Source organism: Ascaphus truei, chromosome 8 (assembly GCF_040206685.1).
Source record: "Ascaphus truei isolate aAscTru1 chromosome 8, aAscTru1.hap1, whole genome shotgun sequence".
Lineage (NCBI taxonomy): Eukaryota > Metazoa > Chordata > Amphibia > Anura > Ascaphidae > Ascaphus > Ascaphus truei.
The window spans coordinates 84,009,037-84,026,595 of NC_134490.1; the positions used below are offsets into that span (position 1 = coordinate 84,009,037).

A 17,559-nucleotide genomic window follows, 5' to 3' on the forward strand; every position below is an offset into this window, starting at 1 on the left:
AGTCGTGCGTTGTTGCTAGAGTTGGAGGGCTATAGGCCTACTAGGGACTGGAACTGACAAGCTACCTCCCTGGGACAACCAGCAACCCAGCTTCCAGCAACCCAGCTCAGGTACTATGCATGAACACCCTGAAAAGCCATCCTAAACACTCTAAGGGCTGTGCCCCTGGACAGCACCTAAAGCACTTACACTTACAGTATGTATCAGAAATTATTAAGTAACACAATAAAATCACCTGTCCTGCTCCTAGATCTAAAAAACAACTTTATATTACAATGTTCTTTACTTTCCCTTTAACATCCCAATTGAATATTTTTCTAAACCTATATTTACTGTAAGGTTGAGCAATTGATGCAAAACAATACTTGTTATATATTCGCTGCTGTTATATATACAGAATGCTACAACTGATATACAGTAGAAGACACAAAAGAGAATAGTACCATGCAGTACAATTTATAGGGACACCTTGAGCCATATTTATTGAGCAGTCTTCTGCCATAAGGCTCCTTTCGATGCTAGAAGACACTCAAGACAATGAGCTAAAAGGTGTCTTCCAGTGCTGCGAGGTGCCTAATGGCAGAAGAATGTGTAGTAAAAGAATTTTTAAATATTTTTCAGTACAGTTGATAAACCATCCTTTGTATGCAAGTCCTTTTGTGTGCCTATGAAAAGTATATGTTTATTTCAAGCTACTTTGAATTTCTCAATGGTGTTTTTCACCAACGTGTGACATATCTGACCAAGATATGTCAAATGGAAAAAATGAAAAGTGTATATTTGTATCCGTTTGTCCCAATTAGTAGATATTGCATAAAAAGATATGACATACGACTATGGGCCTCATGCAGTAAGCGTTGATAAGGGAAATATGGCCATGTTATAGCCAAAATTGGGTTTGAGATTCAGTAAGCGCCGATAAGTGCTTCATATCGCCAGGTTTCGGAGCCGATAATTTGGTTATGGCCAGTCGCCTGCCGATAAGCCTGTTTTCGACACTGATCGCCACTTTTTTAAATCGGCTGGATTCAACAAAAAAAAACAGCTTATCGGGGCTGATCGGCACTACGAAATTGAGATGTTATGGCCGATTTCTCCCGCCAACTAAAGTTGGCATTTTGGACGGGAGAACGATCGCTAAGGCTGCCGGAACGGCACTTAGAAAAAAAAAATCTTCTGTACATCAATGGAAGTCAATGGAGCGGGGACGTATAACAGTATAGTACTGTTTACGTTTCATTGCTCACAATACAAGGGGGATTTGCATTACAGTGTAGGGGCATTCCCTGCATTGTGTCACAGCTGATGTGTCTTATTTGCATAACATTCGACTTTTACATGTTTTCAGCATTTGCGGGTCACATTACTCATCATGTGATGATGTGGCAAGGGAAAATACTATACTACACTCTTAAAGGAGAACCTCACATCATATCACACATTTTACTCAACTCAGCGACAATTATTTACATGATGTCACACATGTCACACATACACCGTATATTCATGTTCCTTTACATTACACAATGCTTGTAATGTGTCACGCATCTTTAAACCTTCATGTACATCTAAATTCTCATGTTTACATCTACGTTTGGGTCCTCCCTATTTTCATGACGTCACTTATTGGACGCTCAATCACATTGCATGTTTACATTGTAACCGTTGCATTACAAGCACTTCAACCTAACTTATACACACATGTACAGTAATTCAGCATTGGGACACCTTGTAAACTCATTCTATAGCAACTATCCTCCTTACACAAATGCATGCATATGCACACGACTATTCATTGTTGCCAACATGTCACAATAACATGGATAATTACACATGTTACACAAAACTTTTCCCACGTCAATCTCAGCCTTTTTGTCTCATTACATGACTGACTCTTGCGTTCACAAGTGTTACATGCATTGCACATGCAACTATTTATTTGCAAGCAATCTTTGTACAAAGCTTCACGTCACATCATTGCCAAATATCATCATTCCCTGCAGAATACACACAACAAATACTTAGAACAACAAGTGCACACAGCTTGCCACAGAAGTACTTTATTATGTTAATGTAACACCTTGCATTTTACTATGTCACCTGACATCATCACATACCTATTTAAAGGACGCACATTACCTGCTCATTCACAGCTACTCATTTCAAAATGTTGCGAATGTTTAGGAGACGCAGGAACATTCTTTTCTATGACATGCTTGCTGATCAAGAGAATGATATAGGGCAAGGTAGGGACACACCGAGGGACAGTGACAGTGACGCGGATACGACAGGGACAGGGAGAGGGACAGGCCGAGGGACAGGTAGAGGGACAGGAGATCAGAGGAGAAGACAGAGGAGACAACTTGTGCCTCGTCCGCGTCTGTACAGGGAGAGAACCCTGTTAGATGGGATGAGTGAGGAGGAGATTGTAAGTCGCTATCGTTTGAGTTCAGCAGCAATCTTATCTCTTTATGAGGAGATAAGGGGGGATTTAGATTTTTTCACAGCCAGAGGTCGTGCAGTCCCTGGGCTTGTTAAAATGCTGTGCTCATTACATTATCTTGCTTCCGCGTCATACCAGACAACTGTGGGCATAGTGGGCGGGGTCTCGCAATCTACATTCTCGCGGGCCTTGACCCAGTTTCTCTATGCACTCAATAGACGCGCTAGGAATTATATTCATTTTCCTACAGAGGCAACAGAGTGGCTGGAAGTCAGGACTGGCTTTTATAATATAGCAGGGATACCATCTGTGCTGGGTGCAATCGATTGCACACATGTTGCTTTGATTGCACCTAGTCAGAGTGAGCATGTGTACCGCAATCGGAAGCACTACCATTCACTCAATGTACAGGTGGTATGTGATGCCACGATGAGGATAATGCATGTGGTACCCAAGTTCCCTGGTTCCAGTCACGATTCCTCTATCCTGAGGAACTCTTCAGTCTTCCATGCGTTCGAAGAGGGACATTTTGAACCTGGTTGGCTGCTGGGTGAGTACATATTTACATGTTCTAACACAAAACACATGTTGATTTAGGAATGTTGGCATTGTACAATTTGATCACTAATGTCAGCTTATGTGTGCTCCATTCATTATAGGTGACTCAGGATACGGAATTAGGCCGTGGCTCTTGACTCCGGTGCTAAACCCTCAAACTGAAGCAGAGGAGAGGTACAATGCAGCCCATATATCTACAAGATCTGTTATAGAGAGGACATTTGGCCTACTCAAGACCAGGTTTAGGTGTCTGGACAGAACTGGTGGGGCTCTTCTATACAAGCCTCAAAAAGTGTCTGATATTATCCTTGCCTGTTGCATTTTGCACAATGTTGCACTCAGGCACAATGTACAGTCAGACCTAGCTGAGGCTTTGGTAGACGAGCATCCCACCCATGTAGCTGCTGAAAATGAACAAACAGCCAGTGGTGGCCAGACACGACAGAATCTCATCAATTCATTTTTTTCTTGTAAGTACAAACTCATATGTTCCTAGTACTACTTTTATAGTTTAATTATGTTATATTAACAATAATGTTTCTTTATATAACCTTCTGTTAGGACACAGATGAATATGGGTTGCACACCTTTCTTTTCTCTGCTGTGTGCACAAAGGGATGTGGCACCGGTATGTTATTGTTGCACAGGTTATATAATCCCTCTTCAATTGTACTTTAGTTGTGTGTATGTGAATACAACTTGGGTAACAAAGCAATAATATTTTAGCATTGTGTTATTCCTTATGCTAAGACAAAACACATATTATGCCCATAATCATTCATGCTTCTAGTATGCTTACATACAATGTTATTGGTGCAGTGTAACATGTACATCCAGATGATGTGTACACCAGGCTGATTTACATTTTGAATGTCATTAAATATACATGGTGTTGCACATTTAACACCAAATACACACTTTGATGTGTTCTTTACGGTACTGAAGATGGCATGTCAATGTTTGCAATTTATATATTGTTCCTTTGCATTATAGGTATATTTGCAGTATGACTGATCATGGTATGTATATTTGCTGACATCTCTCATAAGATGTGGCTACCTCAATCTTCCTATAATTATTGGAACTAAAAACCCAACATATTGGTTTAAACACAAATGTTACATATATGTACTTTCTGTATCATGTATATGCATTTAGCTACTCTTGAGCTTTCATGTGCATTGTATTACAAAATGATTACTCACATTTCATCACATTTTATGTATGTTTCCTTATAATTTCCATTAATGTAATATAGAGGTGGTTGGAGAAAAGGGGATAACTGTACTTATTTGTTTACTTACGGGAGCACATTCATCACTAGCATAGACACACTTTTTAAGACAACTGTTTGTGTCTCTATCAATTGGTGTAGGATCCATGTATAACACCGACAAATGATAACACCAGCTTTATTATGGTAGCTTATATCATCATATTGACTATACTATGTATTGCTAAACGATTAATAAACACAGTAAACTATAGTTAGTTAGGTTAATGAAATATACACAGAAACGTACTTCATAACATGATGGTGATGTCATATTCAGAACATCATGCATTGGAGGGGACCATAACATCTGGCCAGTAACATTATTTGCTACAGTCCCAAACCATTTTATCTACATACCCATGTAACAAGAGATTTTAAAAATAAATGGCTACTTGGTTGTAAGTGTCCTTTACATTGGGAGAAGGAGTGGCTCACTGAGTAAAGACACACACTGGCACTGATAGTTTGAAGCAGGGGAGTCTGGTTCAATTCCCGGTGTGGGCTCCTTGTGACCTTGGCCAAGTCACTTTATCTCCCTGTGCCTCATGCGGCAAAAAAACATTTGTACGTTCCACGGGCCAGGGACCTCAGGCTGAAACATGTGTCTGTAAATCGCTGCGTACAACTAGCAGCCCTATACATGAACATGCTCATATTATTATTATTATTGTTACATAGTTTCGACAGTCATACGTTCCATTACATATTAGAATACACAAATGTGTTAGCAGAGTGGGAATGGTTGTTATATATAAAACACACCATGTCATAAAATGTTAGTAGTCATTAAAGAACACTCAATAAAAATTCATGAGGCACTCTTTTGCAACATCATTATGTTAATTAAGTGCTTATGCAATATAGGCATAAGGGTATCACATTTTTAATTGTTTGTTAATAAGCGCTGCAAGCAATATAAAATTAGTTCCATATGTAGTATAGTAGTCGGTGGCTCCTCCTCACAATCATCTCATATAAAGGTAGACTCTTCTGAAATCATACATTGATCCGATTGTATCTTCCCCGACATCTCTGAAATACAGCAAACACATGATGGTCAAAGATGGCACCTTACTAGATATGCATCCGTGACAACGCGTTACGCAGCTCTATATGATTGTGTAGATACACACGTCAGTCACTTATATGTTAGAAGTAAAACTGTTCATCAGTATGTAATGTTTCTTTAAATTTGTAGCAGGCATAACTATGTATAAGAAGTGAACGTTGCCTGTATACTGAAAGATGTGCGCGCACATCTTTGTGTGCGCACGCACTTCACGCTTGGCTCCACTAACTGTTAGCGCATGCGCAAAACAAAGCGTACGTTGTGCGTTCAATACATGTTGAAAATACCAGTAAACATAACATCTTTATTTCAAATACAATGAAGACGAAACTACATTCGTTCTAAACTAGTACATCTGTATTCTTTTTAAACAGACGTGTTTGAACAGAAAGCACGGCCGATAACACAATGCGCAAATGCAATATACGTGTGACGTCATGTTAAGCCAGCGTGAAACGCACGCTAACACTCCTCCCACTCAATTAACATTCGGCTAACGCCCAGGGTACGCCTACAAACACTGAGCCGCACGCATCACACACTGCAGTTACCGTTACTATAACAAAACATGACAGCCAATAGGCTTTGAGGCGCGCACGTCGCTTGGGGGCGGGACTTACATCAGTAATCCTTTTTAAGGACGCCTTGGCCCATGACAAGGGTCCCACGTCATACGTGGTGGACCCGGTTTTCAATGTTGTAGATGTTGCATGATAACAAAACAGGTATGTGTTAGAGTAATGGAAAAATGTTGCTAATATGTTTAAAGGGATAGGAAAGTACGTATATTTATTCCGTCAGCAATGTGTACTACTCTTTCAGGTTCTACTATATTGTATTAGGAAACAATTTGTTTGTGATCGCTACATGTTATGCAGTCTGCAATGTTACGCTGTATCCACGCATTGAAAGTGAAAATGGTGGTTACAAAAAAAAAAAAAATTTTAACGCAGAGTCAACGCATAACGATTGTTATATTTACCATTCTTCTAGAATTAACTCTTCGCCTGGCTGCAACTGGTCGCTCCAGAAATGCAAGGCATTTTCATCCACGCTTAACCCAACCGCTGAATCCAGTATGGCACATATCTCCTCCAGGATGCGCTCATAGGAATCGCCACTGCTTTCTTCAAATAATTGGTCGGGAGGTAGGTTCATTTCTTCGGGTTCCCATTCCAATGCATTTTCAGCTGAAAGGCTTGGTACATAATCATAGTACTTTTGTTCTTGTACAATGTGGGTTTCAGGAATGGAGGCTGCAGATATTGCAGCACGTATCGATTCAAACGGATCAGTAGTAGCGGATACATTGCTATTGCCATTAGGAATAAATATGCCTTTCACGACAATATAAGTGCGGTCTTTCAGGAGAAATTGTTTTTCCGGGGCAATCTTCCAGAAACCATAGGTGTGTTGTAGCTTATCCTGGTCACGTTCAAAAAAGTCATTACTTGATAAAGTGAATCTTATTGAGGAATTAAAATTCCGTGCATGCTTACGGTCTTGGTAATAAGGATATTTTGCTCGAATGAAATCATCGATTTGGCGTGTGCTTGCTTTCTGTCCGCGACTGTTCAAGATGGCTTCACAGATCATGTACTTATACCCTAAAAGGGGATTAATATTGTTAACGAATTCATCAGCCATGTCTGAGTAGCACAAAAGCTGTGTGCAGGTCTGTGTTATTTGCTCATCAAAATGAATGTGCTGAATGGCTAACAAACTCCTGTTTTTCCTTGTCAAGGTCAACAAAACTAACTACTTTGACTCCTTATTTCAAACGCCAATTGGATTTGTTTGTCTAATTGGGTTAACAGTTGTGGTTCGTGATATGGGACTGTGGGAGAAACATTTCTCCTTCTTTTATCTCGTTTGTGAAAAACATCCCTAGACTTTGAATGCGTTCACATAGTGTTTTTTTGAAAACTAACAAAGACCACTGTGTGAAAAAATTTCTTAGCCAGGCATATCAGTAAAAACACACCTGCAAAAAGAAATGTTTTTTCCCCGCTTACATTTCTGTGTGTATGTGAAAGTCTGGTTAACTCCCTGTCTGCATGAGTTTAAATACGTGTGTATATATATATATATATATAAATATATCTCTCTTATAAAAATATATATATATTTATATATTATATTTTATTTTTTTTAATATTGCAGGAGTACACACAACATTGATGGCATTAAGTATACCTTGTATGAAACCTATTTAAATGGTGAGAAACATGATTGAATTAAGTAATAAACATTTGTTTAAGCACAATACTGTTAGAGTCTCATACTTAGGATATTTCTCAAACATTAGGCCTGTATTATTAAAATAGTGTTTTCACAAGGAAGCATGAAGTGTATTAGTTTGTAAAATACATGTATACCAGTTTATATAGTACTATATAGTACTATATATATATAGTACTATATATATATATATAGTACTATATATATATATATATATATATATATATATATATATATATATATATATATATATATATATTATTATACATTCTGAGATGTTATTGAAACGAACACACAAATGATTAAAGGACAAAATTACAATGGCCAAGCAAGGCAAAGGTAAGTAATAATTTACACATAATCCTGCTGTACACGTACAAGAAAGATGTTTGCACTTACTTAGGTGTTTTTATAATTGCATGTGACTAATATGCATATGCAATTCTTACATCAATTAACACACCCAAATGCAATGTTTTGCTGCAAAGTCAATGGCAGCTTCTCTAAACTTAGCAACTGGCTCCTGGTGGACCATTACTGAACAGACGATTAAAACATAAATATTTATAACACAATTAATTATGAGTGTTAACATTTCCAAAACTTCACGTGTACAAGAACATAGTTGAAAGTTTGGAAACAACACAGTCTTCAGCATACATACAATAGTAATTAGATAATCTGAAGTCAACAAAACAAGGCCAAAGACATATTTTCTGAATTATAACATTTATTTTTTTTGTTCCTTTTGCGAGCGAGTAACAGGCCTGCTTGTTGTCTCTTGAATTTTCCTTTTTCTTTTGCCACCAACTTTAGGCACAACAGAGCCACTTTGAGTGGCCTCTGGCACTTCACGGGCAGGGCTTGTGGCCAGTGACTCACCTACAGGGCTTGTGGCCAGTGACTCACCTACAGGGCTTGTGGCCAGTGACTCACCTACAGGGCTTGTGGCCAGTGACTCACCTACAGGGCTTTTGGGCAGTGACTCACCTACAGGGCTTTTGGGCAGTGATTCACCTACAGGGCTTTTGGGCAGCGATTCACCTACAGGGCTTTTGGGCAGTGATTCACCTACAGGGCTTTTGGGCAGCGATTCACCTACAGGGCTTTTGGGCAGCGATTCACCTACAGGGCTTTTGGGCAGTGACTCACCTACAGGGCTTGTGGGTACTGACTGTTCACGGACAGGGCTTGTGGCAAGTGACTCACCGACAGAGCTTGTGCCCACTGACACATGTGAGCAAGTTGGTAGACACTGCACAAGTGATGGTCGGTCTGTTTCATGTGAGTCTTTTTTTGTTTTTGACCAAAAACTGGTCAGTAGTAACTGCTTGTATTTTCTTTTTGTGGCCTCCTTTGTAGGTGTCAGCTGCTGAATTTGTACAGATGGCAGCGGTAGGATGTCGTCAGGAACCTGCACAGCAATGTCTGCTACTTGACCTGTAACATTTGGGCCTGGTGAATGAATATCAGATGAATGTGGTGAAAACTGACCTGCATGAACAGATCCTGGCTGTGAGGTGTTGAATTGTGGTACATTAGTCATTCTCCAGTAATTAGCTTGTGTTTGCTGAACAACTAATGCTTCGAATGAGGTGTTGATTTTTTGCAACTGTTTAGGCACTTCAATGAAGACTCTGTGGAGATGTGCCAATTGTGATACTGTTTCTTCCTGCAGTCCAATCATTCTTTCCAGCACTGTCATCATGTCTGAATGGCGACGATTTTCTGCGTCCACTATTTTTCCCTCTGAAGCTACAATTGCATCGTATGTGGAAGTTGATGGACGATTTGGCGGTACAACAGTTTCTATTGGCACCTCTTCATGGTCACATGATTGTATTTCAGTCTCTTCTGCGGCGTCATCCTCATCATACTCATCATCCTCATCACCATGATGTTCTAAAAAGAAATGTACACATTATTAAATGGCATGTTAATGTATGCTGTGTTACTATGTAATTGTACTGTGTCCTAAGTAACACCTAACATGTTAGCATACGTTTTATAACCTCACATTAAAAACTACCTTGACTTACGAATAATGTTTGGACTCAGTATGAAATATGAATGAATGAAAAGTTGCTCTAAACTCAGAAGTCCTACATGATAGTTCACATCACTAACACAATACATGTTGCCTTACACTTAATTTGCACTGACACTAAGTAATCCTATTTAAAGAAGATGTGCAAAACAAATAATGAACATGACAACATAACATATAGAAGAGCACATATTATATGGCCAGCAAATGATACACTCACCTTCTAGTTGTGTTGAGCTGGCTGACCCAGGTGAAGACACTTGTTCCATCTCAGGTGACACATGTCCTCCAGGGGCAACTATATATAACAATAACATAAGTTTTACATTTACATGTGTAAATATTGAACAAACACTTATTGTATGTTCTGTATTTATGATTAACTAACAACATCAGTTCCTTAACCGAAAATGTGTGTGAAAGTGAACATAAATAGTTGTAATAACACTGTACATGCCTGTGTACTTAGAACTTTTGAGTTTCCTAACATAAAACATACTATGTTCCTGCAGTAATGCGTGAGGATAAATAGATAAAATTTGTACATAAAAATCATATGTTGTGTAGTGATATCAGTATGATAATGTACATAACTATCATGAGATGACCATTCACAATGGTTATCATGAAGGTGGTCATATTGCAAAAAGTGTTGTTTTTGGTAGAGGATATGTGTGGTACATTAATCAAAGATGTGGCACACCTGAATGTGGCTGTGACTCAACAAGACAACACATGCAGTGTGTGATAATGTGTCTTTGATAGTAGTTCAACTATAGATATGAGTGAACTAATGTGTGACGTACGCTTTGATAAGTAATGAGTTGTTGGGGCATTTAGTAGCTAGAGTTAAGCTTTCAAATGAGTGTGATTAACTTCAGTTGTGCTATTCAGGTTGTAAGAAAGGTATTCCCTTCCCCAAAAAGCCTAATCAGCCACACCTTTCAATTACTTGAAACAGGTGAAAATGGTGTGAACTAAGTTGACCGTGAAATGAGGCTGTAATTAGTGTGTGTGCTGAACCCCACCCCCTCTGTTGAAGTGTATGCTGTGATGAGATATTAATTGCAGCTGCTTTAACACAATGGTAGATGAGCTAAGTAGTCATCTGCAGTGTTTAAGTTATGAAAACAATGACATAACATATGATACGTGTGCCTCATTATGCTGTCTGTATATGACATAAAGCAAAAATGGACCTTTTCATAAGCAACTATAGATGTGTTAGTGCCAGTGATGTTTGTAGGCCGTTACATGCAATTTCTTTGATGCATGCTTAAAATAGGCAGTAATGTCATGTTTGTCGGAGTAAAATCAATAAAATACACAATAATATGATACATATTTCTGTTCTGTACCTGTAGCTACTAATAATTTCTCATGAACATGTGTTACACATGTGTACTACCCTGTTGTTCCCCATCTTCGCCCACCATCAATTGCTTCCACTGCAGCTATGCATTTTGGGAATTCACATGTAAATGAGCACGCAATGGCACGTGCTATATTAGTTACTGCTTTTAGTAGGACTACTACATATATGTCTATTTTGAGATATATATATACAGAATCAGACATATACATATATAGATGCAGGTATGCTTATATTGTGAAGACAGTATACTGCACCGACACACTTTATTCGAGCAAATACCCAGTATGTACCTGGCAGATACCTGGAATGCGCCGCTCCTCACCTCTGACAAGCCCCGTTGTGTTTGCCTTCCCAGCCTGGGTTCATGCCTGGCTGACGGGCGGCTGATCTGTTAAATGATAATGATTAGGATTTAATAGGCTGCAATGCTTCGCGTGTCTACCAGATGGCATAAATTCATGAATTGTAATGCAGTATATATATATATACTGTGCAGTATTGCAGCCAGCGGGAATAAAATGCTTCAATCCCTGCTTGGAAAATACCTCAATGCACTCGGGCAGAAAACAGTCACAAACCTCAATACACCCGGGTATAACCGAATTCGTGGGACTAGCCCAGCTCGAATAAAGTGTGTCGCCAGTGTAAAAAGCAGTGTAAATATGCAAAATAACTGTAAGCAACGACACGCCTAGTACAGTAATATTTATCACCTGCTGGAAATTGTGACGGATAAATTCCAATGTCACGGTCACCAGCCAAGCCTTCCACGACGACGGTAAGTAATTTTGGCCGAAGCAGCTCCTCCAATGGAGTCAATATGAGACGTTGTGGTGTGGGCCCACCTCCAGTGCCAGTAGCATGCACGCGTTGGTCTTGTATTTTCTTTTTCAATTTGGACCTAATATCATCAAATCTTTTCCGACAATGATACTTGTCCCTGACACTATTCCCACAGGCATTGACACCAATGACTATTGTGTCCCACATTTCTTTTTTGCTTGCTGCACTTGTCCGCCCTTGAAAAACATATAAAAGATATGAGGTAAATTAATAATAATATAAGCACCAGTTTCCTACACTGCTAGCTGTTCCAAGAGATAGCAAACATGCTGTTTTATGTGTAATATGTGAAGCACATGAGCATTCACTACTAAACCTATACATGTAAGCAAGGTTGCATTCATATTGTATGCAGTTCTGGCAAATTGACCGCCTGTGTTTATTTGTCCTTGTAAGGCATGATAAAAAGCTGTGTTTCCACACTAATGAACATAGAAAGATATTGTGTACCCATATTTGCATATGAACAAAACTCAGATGACCTAGGATCACATGTATTTGAATAATAAATGTAAAGTTACACTTACCTACTAAATGTCCATAGAGACTGTCATAGTGCTCCAGAATGCCAGTGACAAGAGCCCTATTTTCCTGGTCATTGAAGCGAGGATTACGTGGCTTCTCCACACGTTTCTTCCGAGCAGGTTTAGGGTCAGAGCTTGGCTGGTGCTGACTGGACTCTCCTTCTTCCAATGGAAGAGCCTCCAAAAGCTGGCCACCAGCAAGCACGCCACCACCAGACACCCCATCAGCAACTGCGCCACCAGCAGCACTCCCAGCACCAGCACTCCCACTCCTAGCACCAGCACTCACACTCCTAGCACCAGCACTCACACTCCTAGCACCAGCACTCACACTCCTAGCACCAGCACTCCCAGCACCAGCACTCCCACTCACAGCAACAGCACTCCCACTCCCAACAACAGCACTCCCACTCCCAACAACAGCACTCCCACTCCCAGCAACAACACTCGCAGCACCAGCACTCCCACTCCCAGCAACAGCACTCCCACTCCCAGCAACAGCACTCCCACTCCCAGCAACACCACTCGGTGCACCAGCAACATCACTCCCCTGAACAGTACGTTCACTCCGACGCGTACTCCCACGAGTAGCACTCCCACTCCCACCAGCATCACTCTTCCCACGCTTTGCGGGCATACTTCCAGCACTCACAAAAAACAGACAAGAAATGTACAGGCAATCACACGACCCACTTCCACATATAAAACAAGACAAAGATGTAAACAAAACAACAAAGGACAAAGCTCACCCAATACACAACAAGTCTCTCAGTCAATATGCAAATCTTCAATCGTCCAGCTCTGTGCGTCTCTCTCTCTCTCTCACTCCCAACAACACAGAGAATGATTAGCAGTACACGTTGCCTTTAAATATGGCGCGCAATCAAAAACATGCTTGTTTCGCCTGATTCAGCAAGATTTGTGATTGTGCAACCTAACAGCACCCCGCCACGCACGCCGATACACCTGTGTGTGATCGGCTCATCATCGTGAGAGTGGGCGGATTTGTTTTCGGCTTGATTTTGAATGTATTCGGCACTTACTGCATACGGAGAGGGAAAAACGCCAATAACATGACTAATCGATAAGCTTGCCGATTTCACATAATCGTCGCTTACTGCATGAGGCCCAATGTGTTCATACATTTCCATAGTCCTGTTCTACAAAAAAGGTAACATAGGTGCCCCTTCCCGATGTATTTTGCTGATCAATTCAGCTTCATCAGGGATCCAAGAATCTATGTTAAATCTATGTTTTTATTATAAATTTGCATACATTTCAGATTCAATATCAATTTTTTTTTAATTCAAACTCTGTGTAATCATGAAAAAACATATACATCTTGTTCCCTTGAATCTCCTATATGTGCAGGTGTGCATTTGGCCACTAGAATCCTCAAAATCAGAATAACTCTTTCAGACCTGGGCTTTTGATAGCAGGGTGCTATGTCAAAATACATCCATATATACAGATATCCAAATACAACCAATTTCCTAAAACTACACACCCCAAATAAATTCAAACATACTTCCCACACTATTCTTTATCAGATATACTAATAGACTAGTAATGTTGAAATATATTAATAGACTTGAAATGTTTTCATATGCTAAATGTGTACTGTAGCAGCATATTATGTACCACAGATGTGACATTATCTTGCTCTACAGCAGGGGTGAGCAAACTTTTTACATCGAGCCCCCCTTTTCATCCATGATATTAGTCACCCCCCCCCCCCGCCTGATGTAAACTAAATCACATGAAAAAAACAAAATTTTATGAAATCGGTACACAATGTAAATGTGAACACAAATACGTAACAATACTTCCATATTTCTACATTTTGAAAGCAGCAAAACATGACAAATGTTATGTTTTTTTTAAATCAGTGCATTAGTATAAGATAATACTGACTGCAATTTTCTTCTCTATCTCCCTCGTCCTCATCCGCTCTCCCCTCCTCCTCTCGTCCTCCTCTCTGCCTTCACTTCCTCCTCACCTCTGCCTCCGCCTCTTCATCATCTCTGCCTCCTCCTCTCCGCCACTTCCTCCTCCTCCTGTTTGCCACCTCCTCCTGTCTGCCACCTCCTCCTCCTGTCCACCTCTTTCTGTCCGCCTCCTCCTGTCCGTCGCCTCTTTCTCTATGCCGCCTCCTCCTCTCCGCCTCCTCCTCTCTGCCTCCTTTCACCCCCTCCTCCTCACCCCCTTAACAATGCTTACCTGGTTTCGGGGGAGGAGGACCGTGGGAAAGTAATACTGCGGGAGTGGAGCAGGGCGGTGGCAGAGGAGGACAGCAGCAGAACAACAGGAAGGAGGGACACTAGAGCTGGCAAAGGAGTTGGATGGTGGGATCAAAGCAGGGCAGCAGAAAAGGACGGCCAGACAGGAGTTTGCTGTAGAAGCAGCAGACACCGGAAGTCCGCTGGGGCACACTCCTTCCTGGCCGTCCTCTTCTGCCTGCTCCGCTCAGACAGCCCTCTACCCTCTGTGGTCCTCCACACCCGCCTTAAAAAATCTTGCACCCTTTCAGTTTGCGCACCCCTGCTTTACAGTATATTTTGCTCATGCATATGTAACCCCCTTTGGGATTACTATTGAGTTAAGGGGTTAGAAGCCCTAATGGGTTGACTGTCACCATCAGGATATAATTGTATAGTTAATGAATAGCGATACTGCCCTGTCCTTGTTTGTTATTTTATAGGGAAAGTGTCCTATTCAGTTACCATCCATCACTATGATACTACAGAAGCCTACAGGCTGTAAAAGAGAAAGCATATGTCCTACAGGGGTTATCACAATAGTAGCCCTGGGACCTAATCAGAGTGACCCTGCTCTGAGGTCTCCTTTTGTCTCTGAAACAGAGTGCTTAAGAGAGGCCTTGTGCTTAAGAGAGTACCTTGTACAGGGATAGTGATCCCACAGTTCAGGATAGGAATGGTAACCTAGATGGAGCCCAATTGATACAGAGAGTTACGGACACAATGCAGAAGATTGCAACTTAAGGTGACACTACAAGCAACAAGCTTAAGTACCTCCCTAGAGCATTAAGAATGGCTGCTACTTAGGGAAGATATAAATAGTACAAACACTGTGAAGATACAAGAAGTATATCTATTGTGGATAATGTCAATGTATGAGGAGCATTGGGAACAAGCTCTTGCTTGTACTATAAAAGTCCCTGGCGCTCATCATTATTCCATCAGCATATCTACGCCCAACCTGCACGGATCCAGCACCCTGCCAAGGTATGAGAGACTGCGTAAAGCCATGTACATAGTCACCTGATGTAAACTCCTTAATAGCAGGGCAAGGAGGGTTACATATATATTTATACATATACATACTTATTTAATTATTTCTGCTAGCGTCTCTCCAGTTAGGGAACTTTGCATCTTTGGTCCTTGTAGGCGGACGCTCACAGAGGTATGCAAGGGAGACTGATTATAGTGAAATTAAATAAGCCTTTTATTGCGCCTTTTCCTTAACATCAGGAAACCATCCAAACAAGGGGTAAACAAAGCTTCCATTCACTTGGGAGTATTTCTAGTGAAATACTATGCAGTTCACAACTCTCTTAGATAAGCATGTCTCCCAGCCCCAAACATATAGCATGAAATGAACAGATATAAAAAGTCTTGTAAATAAAAGTCTTATCTGTTCCTTGTGGTTTGGAGGGAAAATTGTCTCTGTCCCTGGTTGCTACCTTTTCTTCAGGGTTTGTCAGCATTCAGGTTTAGAAGTTTCCCCTGTGTCTTGAAAGCAGCTCTGCTGTTTCTTCTGGCAGGGCTCAAGACAAGTGTCTCCAAGTTCAGCTCAGGTGTGAGCTAAGGAGTCTCTCTTCCCGTCTCAAAAGACAGGCTTTTCTAAGCAATCTAATCAGGCAGGTGGTGTTTATTAATTGACTACCAGCAGTTAACCACCATACTGCTGGATTAGAGGCACATTACCTAAACAGGAATAACTCCCCTGTTACATACCTCCCGTGTTTGTGGGAAGCTCGGGCTTGCCACGGCCAAAGCCCATCCTTCCACTCTCATTCTAGATATCTCTGTGACTTGAATGAGAGTGGATGGAGGAAGAGACCCCTCAGTCCTGCTGGGATTGGAGCCCTTTCTCCAGTTTATTTGTGTCTCCTCCCGAAGGTGCTTGAGATCAGCACTCCTCAGTCGCTCGAGGAGGACTTTTTCTAAGTATAGTCTTTTTGCTACTTGCGCAGGCATGAGATTTCCCTCGCGTCGGGTGCTCATCTTATTGTAGGCATACTGTATGGCAGCAGTTGCAGAGCGTTTAAAAACAGCCCTTTGAGTTTTCCGCTCTTGAAGCTGTCTCTCTGCCCTTTTCCCACTCAATGGGGTTGCTAGTTCAGCCTCTTTGGGGTTAAGTTTCAATTCCACACCCACTTCCAGAGAATGTCCCATCTTTTCAGCTGCATCAGCTAAGGATTCTTCTGGTTTTGATTCAGCACGTGTACCTTCTTTTGTTGCCTGTTGGGTGGCTGAAGGTTTTTCTAGTGCTTGTTTAGGTGGTTCAAATTTTGCAACCTTGTCCTTCAGACGAGCGGTATTCCCAGCTCTCACTGTACCCTTGTCTTCATGGGTTTTTGTGACTGTGGGATATTGACGCTTAGTCAGGGTCAATAATTGTCCTTGTAGGACTGTAATCTCATCCGCGAGAGATCCCTGTTTTTTGAGTGCGTCTTGCAAGTCTCTTCTCAGGGAATTTATCTGCACGCGTTGCTTTCTCTGAGCTTGCTTCCACATTTTTATTGCATTGTGAAGCACTATGAATTTCTTTGCTCGGGCCACAGTTACTTGTTTTAGTTTCTGGACCTTCTTGTGCTCCCTTTTGTGACGGGTCACCTGGGTTCTAAGCTTGGCCTCTAGCGATGCTTTGGTGACGCTCAGGGTAGCCTTCAGTTTCTCATGCTGCTTTGCGGGGACATACTGGGTCATCAGACGTTCCTGCAGCACTTGAATTTCTTTAACAGCCTGCAGATTGTCTTCCTGCAGAGTTCGCTGCTTCTCCTCAGCCTTCTCGAGGTGCGTACGCAGACCTTGCAGTTGGTTCTGCAGTCGGTGCTCTGCTTCAAACTTCTCACCTTCCAAAAGTCTATTTATTTCTTTAAGCTCGTGTAGCTTTTCATTCTTTTCCTTGACTTCGCCTGTCAACTGAAAATGTTCTTC

General features: G+C 41.1%; 1 long non-coding RNA gene across 1 annotated transcript; it reads left to right on the plus strand.

Moving 5' to 3' along the window:
- The first annotated feature begins 3,562 nt into the window (after positions 1–3,562).
- On the plus strand, positions 3,563–6,646 carry LOC142502075 (uncharacterized). The gene is made up of 3 exons (XR_012803641.1): positions 3,563–3,629; positions 3,995–4,020; positions 6,340–6,646. It is a non-coding gene; the product is annotated as an uncharacterized LOC142502075 (long non-coding RNA).
- Positions 6,647–17,559: the final 10,913 nt, after the last annotated feature.